The sequence below is a fragment of the Hyperolius riggenbachi genome, chromosome 1, assembly GCF_040937935.1.
Source record: "Hyperolius riggenbachi isolate aHypRig1 chromosome 1, aHypRig1.pri, whole genome shotgun sequence".
Lineage (NCBI taxonomy): Eukaryota > Metazoa > Chordata > Amphibia > Anura > Hyperoliidae > Hyperolius > Hyperolius riggenbachi.
This window is the reverse complement of record NC_090646.1, coordinates 176,184,732-176,201,677: the sequence shown is the minus strand read 5'-3', so window position 1 is coordinate 176,201,677 and position 16,946 is coordinate 176,184,732. Positions and strand designations below refer to the sequence as shown.

Genomic DNA, 16,946 nt, shown 5'->3' with positions numbered 1-16,946 from the left:
CTGCACTCTGAATATTAATGTACCCTCTATTAACAGGAACTACATTAGCTATGACATTTATTTTATAAGGTCTTCTTATGCATGTTCTCCAGTTTTCTTAACAACACGGTGGCATAGTGGTTAGCACTCCCGCCTTGCAGTGCTGGGTCCCCGGTTTAAAACCCAGCCAGGGCACTATCTGTTTGTATGTTTTCTCTGTGTCTGTCTGGGTTTCATCCGGCGCACTCCGATTTCCTCCCAAAAACATACAGATAAGTTAATTGGCTTTCCCCTTAATTGGCCATAGAATACAATACATACACTACACGATACATACATAGACATATGACATAAGGATTGGATTGTGAGCCCCTCTGAGGGACAGTTAAGTAACTAGACAATATACTCTGTACAGCACTGCAGAAGATTTTGGCGCTATATAAATACAAAATGATAATAAAACTTCTAAACAAAATGAGCAGTAATTAAAAAGTTAAATTGAAACTTCAACAAAAATAAAGTAACACCAAGGAATAAAGTGTACCTGAGCTCAAACAACGCTATAAATAAGTTCCCTTCACAAAGACAATTTCACATGTGCCTTTCATTTTGCACCGCTTTCTTTTGTGGACAAATCCCTCAGACAGGCAGTGCTTTACACTCTGCACAGTGTATAGCACTGTCTGACTGCTCGACCTTGATCTGACTCTATGTTGAATACAAGCTCCTTTTAGGGGTTGCCTTAGAGGCAGAGATAAAGATTTAATATCTGCAGCTGCTGTCATATGTCACTAAGGAACACCTGCTTTGCTTATAGCATTATGGAACTGACTCCTCCACCCCCTCCATAAACAGACCATGGAGTCTGCAGGAATAAAATGATGCTGCTGAGCTAAAGACCATGACAGAAATGGGCTCTAGTACAAGAAAAAAATAATATAAGTTTGGCTTAAACGACAATGGCAACAAGAGGGATATGGAGGCTACCATATTTATTTCCTTTTCAGCAATACCTGTTGCCTGGCTATCCTGCTGATCCTCTTCCTCTAATAAATTTAGCCCTTTGACCCTGAACAAGCATGCAGCAGATCAGATGTTTTTGACATTATTGTCACATCTGAAAAGCTTAGCTGCATGCTTGTTCCTGGTGTTATTCAGACACTACTGCAGCCAAATATAGTAGATCAGCAGGGCTGCCAGACAACTGGTATTGTTTAAATGGAAATAAATATGGCAGCCTCTACATTCTTCTCACTTTAGTTGTCCTTTAAAGGAAACCAGAGACCAATAATACTTAACTTTTTATACATACCTGGGGCTTCCTGCAGGCAGCAGAGGATGGCAGCGGGGGAGCGATCCGTGCCCATGGGGCTGGAGGAAGCCCCAGGTATGTATAAAAAGGTAAGTACCGCTGGTCTCTGGTACACTTTAAGTCTTGATTTGCCACTCAGCACTACAATATACTGTTTACTGCCAATAAGTTGTATATAATATTTATTTAAAAAGACAACTTTGGGTACTAATAGCCAAAAACAAAATAATAAAATTTTGCCTTAGAACAAGGATGTTACCAATGTACAATGACTATGTACTTACATCACACCAGAACAATAACTGCTCATTCTACAGTATAGGGATCAGGTCTGCATGTCTTAGGTCTGGAACCCACTAGAGAGTTTTTTTTTTGAGTATTTAGGGAGCGCTTTCAATCGCTAGCGTTTTCCCTAAACACTCTGCCAATGTAATTGGATTTCACAGATTCCACTAGACTCTAGAGCTATTGCGATTAAGGAAATCCCAATTGCAGGGCATGCAGCATTTTGGGAGCGTTTCCATTTGAATTAATTGTACAGGAGCAGGAAATTGCTCCCGAAATCGCTTGCAAAGCGCTATCACAAATCGCTAGTGATTGCGATAGCGTTTTGCGCTTTCTATTGGATTCCAGGCCTTAACAGAAGAACTGTAACCAAGGATTGAACTACATCCCGATTAGTAGCTGATACCCCCTTTCCCATGAGAAATTTTTACCTTTTCTCAAATGGATCATTAGAGGGCTCTGTATGGCTGATATTGTGGTGAAACCCCTCCCACAGTGTGATGTTAGCACCTAGGTACTGGCATCACACTGTGGGATGCTTGTTGCATTTTGGGAAATAACAGCTGTTCCCAACTGCCAACAAAGCAGCATCTCCTTCCGCAGACATTACTTGCCAGTAATAAAGATGGCGCCATGTGATACATTTCAGAATGTAGATCAGAAAGATAAATGATTTTACAGTGGGCAAAAATGAGTGACTAAATCATCTATAAATAATTATTGTAAAAATTAGGCCCTTTTTTATTACATTATTTTCACTGCTGTTCCTTTTTAAAATGTTAAGGTTAATAAATAAGGTAGATATAACACTGAGCTTCAGTGCACTTGAACTTCAAAAAATGCCTTTATTTCTACAGCCCACAGTAAAGGTGTCCATTACAATATTTCCTCAGATGCGATCTTTCGATCGGATTTTTAAGATCAAATTGTACAGACAACCATACAGTACATGGAGAAAACGATCCTGTTTGGTTGATTGGAATAGAAAGTTTTGTCAATCAGAATGTTGGATTTTGCAGATAGAAATTCCAGTTTATATATTTATTTTATTTATTGTATTTCTAAAGCACCAACATATTACGCAGCGCTTTACGCAAACAATTGTCGATAATTACCTTCCGATTACTTTCAATCCTGCAAATGTAATTGAATGATCGCGTCTGATGAAAATATTGTTTCGTTAATGGGCACCTTAAGAAACTAAATATTTGTCAAATGGCTTGGGATCCACCACCATTACTGGTGGTAAATGCAAGCACACTATTACATTGTGTAATACAGCATATAGAAACAGCAAGGATAACATTTTATGCTAGACGTCTCTAATCCTGACACCAATATCATGCTACTAGCCACTGTGACACTTGGCCAGTGGGAACAGCTTAGTAAAGGAGGAAGGGGTGGGCACAATTTATGACTCGGGCCCAAGTCCCACTCTATAAACAGGTAGAGCTGGGTTCACTTTTAAAAAGGCAGAATACCAGTATCTAAAGATCCAATCCATTAGTATGGTTATATTGGGTCATAGTGGATGAATATGAATACCATGAATACCATATATATTAGTCTAAAATGTTGTTTGCACACTAGATTTTCATAAGCCAACCAGGAATATAAACTATAGTATAGGACTTATGTACACTTTCTTATCACCACCACCACAAATAACTTATATATATTATTTATCGTGTGTATCATATGCATGAGCATATATTTTTGGCAATTTTTTTATAACTGTAACCAAGTTTCAGCATAATTCTACACTATAGTTAACACATATTTCACTGGCTATTGCCATAGGGATGCTTTTCTTTTCATATTTATAGCTCTTCATTTTCTAACATTTCTTTATTAAATACTTACTGTTCACATCCTAGACCATGTCACAGTTTTACTAGGGGCTCACCATTGCAGCACAGAGCAATTGTTGACCATTGGGGATCAGGAAACAATCCCTCGGGCAACTAATCAGCAACTAATGCTGTATAGTTTACAGGCTAGTGATGTGTTCTGTTGCTATGAGAGGGGGGGGGGGGGGCAGAGGGACAAAGATTGATGCATGATGAAGCAGCTTCCTGGGGGAGCAAAAACTGCATTGCATAATTGAGCATTGGGGGTTGTAAAGGGTGCAACATATTGGACCCTTAAGTGACATACCTTGTACATGCATTAGAAAGGCCAACGTTGGTCAGCCGAAGCAATCATTGTTGGCAGTTTTGGCTGACTTTAATATAATGTGTGTGTGTACCTTAACATAGTCATTTGATTACTTGACTCTGGCATGTTGTAAAGTCACTTATCTTATAAGAATTACGATTTTTTGTTAAGCTTGAGTGATTAATTACGCTACAATGGTAAATCATTAGCAACGCATACAGCCTCCACATTTATTGAATCCACTAAGTAACAAGACCTCACGTTTCGTGTTTCTGTATACAAACATTCTGATTGGAGTCATCAGTAACCCAACGCCCTGCAAATCATTTAAAGAATATCCAGATTTTCAGAACCCAATACCTTGTCCTGCTTTAATTGCTATTTACTGTATACATCTGAATCCACCAAAAAAGTAGCACAATTGGAACCTTAGCGGTAGAATCATATAGCCCTATATTTGGCTTAGCTTGCATGGAAAGATATTTTCTATCTTTCTGTCAGCTCCTGTCTAGAGATTCATTAATCAAAGCTTCCAAATAGCCTGTTTCTGTAAGCTGACCAGACAGTTCCACTGACTTCCGTTCAGACTCCAATTTTGTATTATAATTTCTTTTAGACCTAAGAAATTGACTGTATGGCACATTATTTAGCCCTATAGGCAGAGCGCTTCCTTTCATCCCTTCGATATTTTTGTAAGCGTATTGCTGTTTTCTATGTAAATGTGCAATTAGTTAACCAAATATTGGCTAAAAGTAGATGTAAACCTTGAATTTGTAATTTTAGAAGAAAAGAGAAAAAATAAACTTGAATTCTAGTGTGTCCAGATGTGTTATTTTAATTTGAGGTAGGGGAAAAGTGTTGAATTTGACACAACAAATAAAAAGCAAGTACTAAGAGCATGCCATACATACTTTTATTCTTCTTTCTCAGCATCCTAAAAGTCCAGTGCACCCCAAAAGTCCAATGCATATGTAACTATCAACTCTGAGCTTCTGCATATGTAACTATCAACTCTGAGCTTCAGAGTCAGCCTCCTTGCAAAACTAATTAAGAGGCCGTCTCTTAGACAAAACTGACTGTGTCCACCTCTGCTGGAAGGTCAGTTTTTCAGTGTTTTATATATTTTTTTTTTCGTAGAACAGTCAAGGAAACTACAGAGTCTAAAATCAACATAGCATGTATCATGTTCTCTTAAAAAGTTATAATGCCCTCCCCAGTCTTTTTTGTCTAACTCACGTTACAAAACTTATGGTGCTTAGCCACACCCCTTTACAGACAGCTGCACTTAGTCCCACCCCTTGTCAGATGAGTGTCTTCAAGGGGGTGGGGCTAATCACCAAATGTCAGCACACACGTGGTCTCAAAGGGTGAGTAAAAAGACTGGGGAAGGCAATATAACTTTTGAAGAGAACTTGATACATGCTGTGTTGATTTTAGACTGTACAGTTTCTTTAAATTGGCTCCTCACTTTGTCCTTTTTTGTCTTTGAGGTTCCTTTGAACTTCCTCTCTAATTGTGAAGATCACCAGTATGTATTATATAATGACAGACAACATATGTTCATAAAAAGATATAAAGAAACCCTCAGGAAAAAATATTTTTACAGCATAAAGACCAAAAAAATGAAATAAAGGAAGCTATAGTTAAAAAGACTAAGCAGGGAAAAGCAAAACATAATAATATTAAGTTGGGAAATAGTTAATATTGAAATAGAAAAGTGAATGAGAACACGAGGAATGAAAAGGAAAATAGCGCAAGTGAAAGATTCAGGAGGCCTGCATAGATCTCTTTCCCTAATGATTAACATTTAATAATGATTAAAGGGTAAAAAGGTATTTTGCCTTATTGATTTTTCTCCCTTTATTAGATCGATTAATTGACTGATGAATCTTGCTCATTAACACAGCACTGTCTGTGACACTTAGACCCCACAGCAGTTCTTCCATAAACTTTACATTTGACTTCCTTTCACATGTCGGGAGACATTTAATTGGCAAAGCTGCTGCTGCGACTTGTGCATCTAACAACTTGAGATGAATTTCTCTGCATTTATGACCTCTTCACATGCGATTCAGTGCAGGGCCAAGCAGGGTTTACAGCACATAGAGGACAGAATACAGTCACACTTATAAGACGTGAGGGGGGGGGGGGGAGCTATTTTAAGATAGTGCTACTATCTAGGGAGATAGATGAATCATGGTGATATACTATTGCAGATCTGTCACTCGTTACTCCGGTTTCCTCCATGGGGTGCGACAGACTTGATAAATGCCATAGCCACCTATTTATTTTAACAAAACAGAGGCTTTTTAATGCTGATTAAGTAGTCCCAGTGGTTTGGAGATGAGCCAGGTTCACCCTTTGATAGGACTTGAGTCATCTGCTGTGAGCGTACTTATAATAGTGTCGCAAGTAAAAAAGAGTGCAAAATAACAGTAGTAGAATATCCGTAATTTTACCAATACTCTATTATCCACTATTGTAGAATATCAGTAATTTTACCAATATTTTACTATGTCCTAAACTAACCATTTTCAGAACACTCCCTCTTGATGCCTTATACTAACCGATCCCCCAAGGTGCCTAACACCTAAACCCTCCTGGTGGGTGGCTAACCTTAGCCCCACCATGCCTAACTCTAGGTGGGTAGCTAACCTTAACCCCCTCCATTGCTAACTGTTGGTGGGTGCCCCACCTTATCCCCCTCCACGCTTAACCCTAAAGCCTACCCCCCACCCTGGGCCACCGTAGGCGACCATTAAAAATGTGGCCATATACTGATTTTATATTGCTATTCTAGTTACAAAACATAAAGATAAGATCAGTTGGTTATTGAGTCTGAAGTACATTGTATTTACATTGCTGTTTTGTTAGATAACATGCATTTATGCTATTCTATGTAAGATAACATGCATTTAGGGCAATTACCTAGCCCAGGCTTTTGTGAGACAATTAGATCATTGCTGGAACATATTTTGCAGTGAGAGGAGTCACTGTAGTGGAATCCAATTACTATTGCAGCTTATGTAATAATAGCACAAAGATACAATTGGCTATGACAAATCAGCACAGGATACATAATGCTTAAAGTGAAATTTCACTCGTATAAATAGTTGCTATAAATAGTTGCTATAAATGTGTGTCAGTGGTACACAGTCTTTCTGCAATTAAATATTAATAATAATGACTCTTTTATTTGCAGACAGCTAGGGAATTCCAAAAGTCACTGTAAGCACAAACTAAATTTATTTTTATATCAGGAATATGTCAATTTTAATTATGAGTAATAATCTGCACAAAGCAGGACGTTTTGTCAGTTATGTTCCACAACTGAACTAATTGAGTAAAAGGCAGCACGAAAATATTCTCAACTTTATTGACCATGTTGACATCATATGGGAGGGGCTCAATGATGTGTATCCAGAATCCAGGTTTGCTGGTTGATATAATTTTTGGCATTAATCCTTGGAAAATATAGGGCTGAATTTTAAGGGATTCCTGATTTCTAAACAAAGGTGAAGCTTCAAACGACAGTAAATTGTGGAGGTCAGTGCTCAGTGGAGAGAATTGTGAGATGTGGAGAAAACCTTACAACTCCATGAAACAGGAGCCTTGGTGTATAAATGAAATATACCTGCAATCTTCTAAAATGAATCTAAATGAATGTGTAGGTAAACGACAAATTACCATTTGTTTTTACACACACATTCATTTTGTTTCATCTTTACAGAATTGGTGGCGTGTTCATTTATAGAAATGTAGAGATTAAGTTTGTATTACCTTTCAAAGCCAGTAACAAGGGGTACAATGTAGTTTTTATCCTAAAGCGGGATTGTCAGCCACAACATTAAATCCCATTTAAACACTGCACAGTGTTTATAATGTAGCCAGGACTCTCACCATGCATTGCAAGCTCTCCAATCTATTCAGAAAGGTCTCTGCTGTAATTATCTTATCTCGGTTACCCAGGCTCTGTTCTCTCACCGTCACCGAAGGCAATGAGAGAGGGCATCTTGTCATCTCCCCTCCCACATTCCTGCTCCGCAGGGATTGGGATGGGTACATTTCAATGTGACAGACTGAGCTGAAACCTGAACCTGTGCTCACACCTGTTTAGAAAGCAAGCCAGAGATGACATTGAGGATTGGAGGAGAAAAGTAAGGGAGGAAATGACATTAGGATTTGGCTTCAGTCTCAGGGAAAACGAGATGGAGACTGCCAGAAACAGAATTCTCTTCATTTACTATATAAAGTTCACTGAAATAAAAACGTGGACAGTACAATGCATCTATTATGTAAGTAGACTAAGTATTTATCTACTTATATATGTGTTTTTTCCTGACATAGTATTGCTGACCCTGCTGCTGTAAACTGAATTTGCTTGGACAAGGCAATGGGGTTCATCCCTACATACCATATACAGCCTATACAGTACTTTTCTGCAGGAGGATCCAATATCTAAGAACATATGAGTAATACTTATATAAATATGATTATTGATAGTACTTTGGCCCCTTTTCCACTAGCAATCGCTAGCGTTTGCACAGAAAGCTAGCGATTGCGATTCAGCAAAAGTACAAAATTTTGCGGCGATTCCCTGATGTTTGCGATCGCAATTTTGCTATGCTATGCACTGCATAGAAAAATTGCGGCAATAATCGTTCCGTCGCACAATCGCGATTAGGTAAAAACGAATCGCGGTAGTGGAAATGACCTACTGCGATTCCTATGTTAAAAAGCAAACCGTAGCGATTTGAAAATCACTAGCGGTTTGCGATTTTGTGATTCAGCAATCGCAAACGCTACAGTGGAAATGGGCCCTTAAACAGTTTTTTAAGGAAAATAAGTAAATCTTATTTTAGTTAGGACTAAAGGATCCGAGGACTGACTAATACATTGTGATCACATGGGATGTACAGTATGTCTATTGAGAAAATCAGCACTTTACCAAAAATATGCAAATCACATGTTATCTATACATTTATGAAAAAGTAAGGAGTGTAAATTGCTGTTTGGTCAAGGCATGCCCTCTCTCCATACCTAGGACTAAGAGATATGGAGGTGCTAATTATATTCATGTATCTTCAGTATGAATTGAAAATGTTAACACTGTGTATAATGTGTGGACATTTAATTTAGTTTAAGCTTATGTCACCAGTTTCTTTCCCATTGGAATATTCAGCTTATTTGTAGTCTCCCAATTACATTTCTGTTACCTTTACAAATGACCAAAAAACATTTAGATTAACTAAAGCTAATAAAAAAAAGTCAGTTTCTGGCATAAATATGTCTCCAGTGATGTTTTCTTGCAGTTAAAGCTGTAATGTGCCACCTGTTGATTTTCATCATGTGTATTCTCAGCAGTTTGGGAATATTTGCATGTTTGAAAACTAAACTTAAAGCGGACCCAAATTTTTGCACAACACACAATGAAACATATTTATTCCACAAATAAATACTGTAGAAACCAACTGCATTGAGCTGTATGTGTTTGTTTAGCTGCATCAGAGTGTAATTAGCCTGTACCAGAGAATGAGAGCAGCTCCTGGCTGTGCCTGTGCAGTAAAGGCCACAGCTTAACCCTTTCTGCACTCCCTGAAAAGTTAATCCATTTAAATCTTCAGGATTTTTTTTTTTAAATAAATTGTAATGAAGATTTTTTCCCCTTTAGGTTATCATGCTGTTCCTAATATTTTAGAGCAGAGAGGAAGTTCTGAGTTTAGAACCACTTTAATCCTTTAAATGACCCCTTACACTATCATATAATCCAAAGTAATGTTAACTTCATACTTATCTATTTGGAAAAGAAAGTTTTGAGAATTAACCTGCAGCTCACAGTAAATCACTGGCTGATATTGCTGCATTTGGGTTTCTTTTCTCACTTGCCACAGCAGTGGCTTTTAAAACAAGGATTTTAGTAGACTTAATGAGTTTCTCATAAGAAGCAGTGCAATCGTGATCTACAGTAATGATATGCTGCAATGTATAGAATCTACTATAGCTGGTGTTGTCCTAATGCACATGTGCCTCATGCCACATATTTTTTTAAACCACAGTTCCGAGAGCTTTATAGAACAAGAAGAAAGCATACCAGTCTTGTTGTGCAGTAAATTTCCTTTTGAAACATTCAGGCAGTACTAATCGATGTACCCTAATCTTAACTGAAAAATTGGTTGAACTGCAAAAATTAGACTTTCAGCTGATAAGCTGTCTAAAATTAAATTGGATTTGATTGATTAATTGGATTTATTAAGATTTTGATCACTGTTCAATTTTCTCAAATCTGCCAGATACATTGATTTTTGTATGACCACCTTTAGATCCGTAGTGCATAAAAACGGATCTTTGGCTGAACCAAGTGTCCATCTATGTTAACACTGACACAGACCTTAGGGCAAGCACATAGTGCCTGCATGAGTGGCTGCCCTCCATGGTCTACGAGTGACCTTAGATATCACTTGAGCGACTGACCTTTGCATCGGGTGACTTCTTTTCAGATCTGTCTATTACTCATCACCACGTAGACAGCCTACAGAACCTGCTGCAAATAGATCGTAAATTGGAACAGCAATATAGGAGATAACTGTAAAACGCCTGTGACTTATAAATCTTCATTTCCAAATTGACATGATTCTAATTAAATGTACTAAAAATAGTGCTGCATCAGTGCATCCATATCTGGTGTATTGTATTAATCAGATAGGCCAGACTCCTGTTAAAAAGAAAGATAATACTTACAGTGTTTTCACACCATGGCTGTCGATTAAAGTAAATTTAACTGACAAGTAAATGATAGTGTAAAGGAAACTTAATACCACAAAAATATAAGTTAAATTCAAACCATGGAAGTTGCCCCTCTGCAACCATTTAACTTCCACATGGATGCTATGTAATGAGCCTGGTGACAAGGTAATTTGTTAGAGAAGTATTTGGAGATTCTGTTGCTAAACTTACATGTGATCTTTTATTGGGCCTTCAGAGATTTGGACTGCTGGGTATTGTGGGTTGTGGGATGCCTGAAGGAAAGCAAAGCAGGACTGTTAGGTATAGTCATTCCAGCAATTTTTCTTTTGTCTCACAAAGGGCTATATTCACTAAACTGCTGTAAGCAGAATAACATGTACAAAGTCTTAAATATGTTGAGTAGAGTGTAAAGAACTTAATATAATATATTGTATTTCACTCCTCTCAACATGCATAGGACTTTACGCACTTTATGCTGCTTACCGCAGAATTTTCTCAATACAGCCCAAAATGTCATTTTATGTTTGCATTAACAGTGAATGTATCAGTGTGATTAAAGACACGTAAAGGTGGGCATAAATAGTCCAGTTTTGGCCAGCGATTGACTCTCCGAAAAATCAGTTTGGATAGTGTTAATTGTGACAACAAACAGTCAATTAATTGATATTATAGGCTTTTTCTGGGCACTCTTGTTTCCTTGTACATCCCAAAAACTTATGAAAACTAACTGGTTTCCTCCCCCCACAAATTGTCCCTTCACCATAGTAAAGACATTAAACTATTATGGTAGGGACAGTAGCTGTTTGAGGGATATTGAGTGACATGAATTATTCAGTGTATTCTGTTAAATGTGTTAAGTGCCGCAGAACAAATAAGCATAATAGTTGCAAATGATTTTGCCAAGAACTAGAACATACTAATTACCAGATCAACCTAATGCTAACCTCCTTACGTATGCCTAACACTAATTCCTCCACCTACACTTAATACTATCCCACCGCCACCATCCCTACCTGGAGTTCAGCTGCACAGTAACCAAATTTCGCCACTAACTCTGGCACCAGATTCACAGTTGTTAATTCTGCTAGCCCAGCCACCATGTACGCCACATTCACCACCTCTAAATGGAGTTCAGCTACATAATAGCTAAACTCTGATGCCAGATTTACAGCTGCCAACTTAGTAGTTGGATGGACAACTGGAACTATAGCCGTACTCCAGCTGAACTTTTAACATCTGTTTGGTAGCTTTTACATGATGTCCCATAATGCAATAAGTACAATGTTATGAATAATTTTGCTTCATCTACCTTTTATTAAAAGAAAACATCAGCTAACTACTTGATATTTGCAGCCTTGTTGGGTATTCTGCCTCTAGCAGCTTCAGATTATAATAAAGTATGTCATGTTGCTAACTGTTCTAAGAAGACCTCACAATTTAATATTTTTTTCCACATTCCAATTTGGAAGGAAAAGGGAGTCACATGTTCTCAGGTTCTCAGTGTGAGGAAAATCTGGCTTCTGACAGCTTTTAAAACACTTTACTCTAGCCAAAGTTAAAGTAGAAGTTTTGGGTGGATCCCAGCTTTAGGCCTCTTTCACACTGGGGCATTGTGTTGGTCTCCATCACCGCTCCCATGTCGCTGGGGCCATAAGCCTCTATGAGACTGGCCACAGTACCCAAGGTGCTACATGATACAAATGAAGTACTTAGGATGATGCAGAGGTGCCGTAGACTTTGCAGTGCGTTGTCATGTTGTACTGCTCAGCATGCAATTGCATTGGAGTCAATGGCCCCCACAACAATTTATTTAGATTGTTGTGATAGCAGTACAGTGCGTATGCACCAATTGGTAAAAATCCAGTGCCATACTTCCTGTTCAGCAGAGAGCACATCACTGGGGGGGTTAAACATATCACCCTGTTGACGTAGTCTGACGCAGGTTGCTTGAAATTGGAAATGGTGCGGTGCGATTTTTCTGTGGTGGTCTGCTACCACAGGACAATCGCACTGCACCAAGCGTACAATTAGCCTTAACAGTTGGCAGTTGGCAGATGCTTCAGTTTTCAGGACATATATTTTTTAAATTAATTTGTTAATGAGTTTGTCTATGACAAGTGCAATATTCTCTGTACATGCTGCAAGGGATTGAGGTGTCAAGAATAGCTTTTGCAGACCACCAGTTGTATTAAAAGGAAATTACATCTTAGAGGGAAGTGGTTCTCTGTTTGATGATTTCTGTGATTGTGGTACCCGCTGAAGGTCTCTCAGGTTTATGCTGCTGCTGCAAGAGTAATTACTAGGAGCTCATTTGTCCAAAATTAAATGTAAATTAATAAATACACAAAATTTACCCAATTGAAGAACTAATTTCACTTGGATTTATGTAAATGTTCGCAGTAATAAAAAGATAATGATGGTATCATTTGAGGAACATTCTTATATTTAATGTTATCTAAAAATTATTTGCTCAATCATTTATTATTTATGTTTGCTCATACATTATTCAACATTTGTTTTACCCAGATGTATTTTTGTACATTTCTGAAGATATCATCAGAAGTTCATGTTATTTTAAGTAAATGACTGTACCTTTTCCACAGAAGTAATTCTAATTAATTATTTTATTTTTTTAATAATATCTAACAACAATGTTACCTGTAAATATTCTACAAACATTGCTAAAAAAATAGAGAATATGCAAACCGTTATTCCTCTTGTTTTGTTAACTATTCATGCTGCTGAGGTATTTAAAGTGAACCTAAAGCCTGTTAAAAAAAATGTGATTAACTCACCTGGGGCTTCCCTCAGCCCCCTGCAGCCGATCGGTGCCCTCGCAGCTCCGCTCCGATGCCTCTGGACCCGCCGGCGATGACTTCCGGTTTCGCCATCACCGGCCGACAGGCATGGGAACGCGAGTGATTGTTCGCGTTCCCAGCCTGTATATCGCCCCGTATGCTGCTATTGCGGCCAGGAGGTCGCAATAGCAGCATAGGGGGCGATATACAGGCTGGGAACGCGAACAATCACTCGCGTTCCCATGCCCGTCGGCCGGTGACGGCCAAACCGGAAGTGTTCGCCGGCGGGTCCAGAGGCATCGGAGTGGAGCTGCGAGGGCACCGATCGGCTGCAGGGGGCTGAGGGAAGCCCCAGGTGAGTTAATCTCATTTTTTTTAACAGGCTTTAGGTTCACTTTAAGTAGTGAAAACTGTTTTTGTTGTTTTAATCACTCCTCATTGATTTCTTTTCTTGTACTGTGTGTGTGTCCTGAAAAATATAGTCACGCTGTTATATAGTCTACATGCACTGAAGATGATCGAAGATGAGTATTGCTTAGGAACAATAGTTAGGGATAGGCATAGTTTAGGAGGTTTAAGGCTATTGGTGGGGGACATTAGTTTTAGTTGTTAGGGTTAGAAAAATAACATCACGTGTTGTGATGAAGGTACTTAGGCTCAGGAACTCTTTATTTTCTTCTGCTGTCAACCTCTTGAACGCTATACAGTGGCTCCCCTCCCCTTCAGGAACTGTAGCTGTTGGTGAATGCTCCTTATAGACTGTTTACTGATACACGAGTATCTTGTTGCATAATGTATTGAACTGAAGCTACTACTTCTGTGTTCCAGTCTCCTGTGTCATACTCTGTTTAAGGCCTCTTGCACACTGCATGCATTTCAGATTCCGATTCCGCTTTTTAATCTGTTTTTACATCCGATTCCGATTCAGATTTTTAATCTTAACTGCATGCTGCGTTTTTTGATCCGTTTTTCTGTTGAATGTATTCAAGGAAAATCGGAAACGGAATCGGAAACGGAATCGGAATCGGAATCGGAAAACGGATTTGCAGTGTGCAGGGAGCCTAAAGCTGTTTTTTTTATTATTCTGTCTTATTGTTTTTCCATGCGCTACAGTTCCTGTCATTTCTATGTGTCAATTGTTCTGAATCACCATTATTGTTGGTAAATGCCTCCCATCTGAGCTGTCTTTTGTGCCAAACCCAATTCAGGGCAGTCCAGTCATGTTTGTTGAATAAATACATTTCTGATTCAGATTTCTGATGAAAATGTTAACATTAAGGGGGGAGGTCGAGGGGGGTAGGCATCAGGAAGGAGTTAACATGGGGGGGGGGGGTGTTAAAGTTAAATATTAGGGACTGGCAGTGGCGTAGCTAAGGAGCTGTGGGCCCCGATGCAAGTTTTACAATGGGGCCCCCCAGGCACTCTATACATAACAATTGATACTGGGGCACCAAAACCTGCCAATGGCAACTACAGTGTCAGAGGTGCAAGAAGGGGATGAGGAACAGCTTGTTAATGTTTACCACTACTCAATGTATCTATAGAAGTGATTATTATGAGCACAGGACCAATAGAGAGCTAATACTGTAGTTTAGGGAGGGCCCTTCGGGGCCCCTCTGGCCCAAGGGCCCCGATGCGGTCGCTACCGCTGCACCCCCTATTGCTACGCCCCTAACTATAAATGCTACCTGGAGGTTGAGCACTAAAGCTCTGAGTGGTAGTAATGCAGCTTCTGTCACTGCTACCTCTGCTTTCCTCTTACTATAACTTATATGCAATAAATGGGGTTCACACTAGTGGTCAAACACTAGTTTGAAGCAAAAACACATACATCTGATACGTTATAGCCAAAAAGAGAATGTCAGAGAAGGCTGTACTACATGATAAAAGATACAAATAATATTTTATTAGAAATGAATACAGAGAAATAAAATACCAACCAACTAAACTGGCCACATGTTAAAATAACCCTTTTAATGTAATAGCAGATATATAAGTGCATTTGATCATTTCTACAGTGTACAACAACAAAGAAAAATATACATAGGGAGAGGTGCTGCCATAGACCACAGTGTAATTTGTGGCTATGACAGTGCCGATTGGGTAGATTAGGCACTGGACATCGGCAACTCTGGAACTAGTTGCGGAGGTGTACTAGGGTTCGGCTATTGCATAGCTGAACTCCAGCTATTTGTGGTGGCAGTGGTGGGAACCTGGAGGTAGCGACGTAGGTGCTACAGAGTCCGGCTACTGTCAGAGGCAGCAGCTGGGGTAAGTAAATGGCAACTGGGGCACTATGTAGCTACTGTGTAGTTGAGACCAGCTGATCTAGCGGAAAAGGTGATTAACTGGGCACTGTGGGTTTGGCTACTATGTAACTAAACCCCAGATATTGGCAGTCACATGTGGCAGGGGTGGACAGTTGGTGCCCCCAGTTCAGCTATCAAATAGCCGAACACCAGATCAGCTGTGGCACTTAGCTTAGTTAGTGTTAGGCTTAGGTGGGTGAGTTAGAGTTAGGTGTGTGCGTGTGTGTGGGGGGGGTTAGGTATAGGTGGGGGCGGGTATTTATGAGGTATAGGTAAGGGTAGCCAATAGTATAATATCTGTAACATTACTGATAATCTAACCATTTCAGCGCTGGTGCTCTTTTTACATGTGTACATTGTCATGTACTGTAGCTATTAATTAAAAACTAAGCATGGTCAATAAGATGGCAATAATTCAAAGTTGATGTAAACTTTTATGTTAATTGAATGCACATTTATGCAACTTGAAAATAGAACTATGAAATGCAGATTCGCCTGCTTATCATTGACATTCGCTATCCAACACCAACCTACATGTTATGAATATGCATAAAACCTAACAATAAAAAATGCAAACAGAAAGGGAATGAGGAACAAAGGAGAAACACTTCTCCCAAATATAAGGGGGGTTGCCAAGGCTTAGAGGAGATTTAATTCAAGACCTTATATACAGTATGTTGTAGAATGTATTTGGGATGCTGTGGTTGCTTATTGCTTCATTTGTGTTTCTGCTAATGCACTACATAAAATCATTTGTATGATATTTAATAACATGTAATTTTGTTAAAAACAAAAATTAATCTAATGTAACATAAAAAAGAAGATGTTTAGATAATATTAAAATTTTCATTATTTAAAAACAATTTTTTACAAAGATTTATATTTATTTGTTTACTTTTTTTTGCAATAAAGAATTATTTTATAAATATATGTTAACATTTTTCTCAATTTGCTATGCTTAATTGGGGTCTGCATAGAGACATCTCTCAAGGACAGGTTGATTTGGGCAGAATTATGTAACCTGTCCTACCAAATTACACATTAAACTGCATCATATTTGGATGTTACAGGAAACAGGGAAGCAAAGACCTCAGTATTTTCAGTAGTGGCGAGTAAACAATCTTGCTAACTTGCAAATTTCCCCTAACCTATGACGAGGACAAAATTGACCCTACCCAGTTGCCAGTTTTTGTTTTTCATTACATAACTGGCGGGCAGCACGGTGGCAGCACGGTGGCGTAGTGGTTAGCGCTCTCGCCTTGCAGCGCTGGGTCCCTGGTTCGAATCCCAGCCAGGTCAACATCTGCAAGGAGTTTGTATGTTCTCCCCGTGTCTGCGTGGGTTTCCTCCGGGCACTCCGGT

The 16,946-nt window shown here is 38.9% G+C and overlaps 1 protein-coding gene across 5 annotated transcripts in view; it reads left to right on the top strand.

Moving 5' to 3' along the window:
- Positions 1-16,946, top strand: part of GRIA2 (glutamate ionotropic receptor AMPA type subunit 2) — a 217,320-nt gene that overhangs the window by 89,785 nt on the left and 110,589 nt on the right. The gene's annotated exons all lie outside the window — the stretch shown is intronic.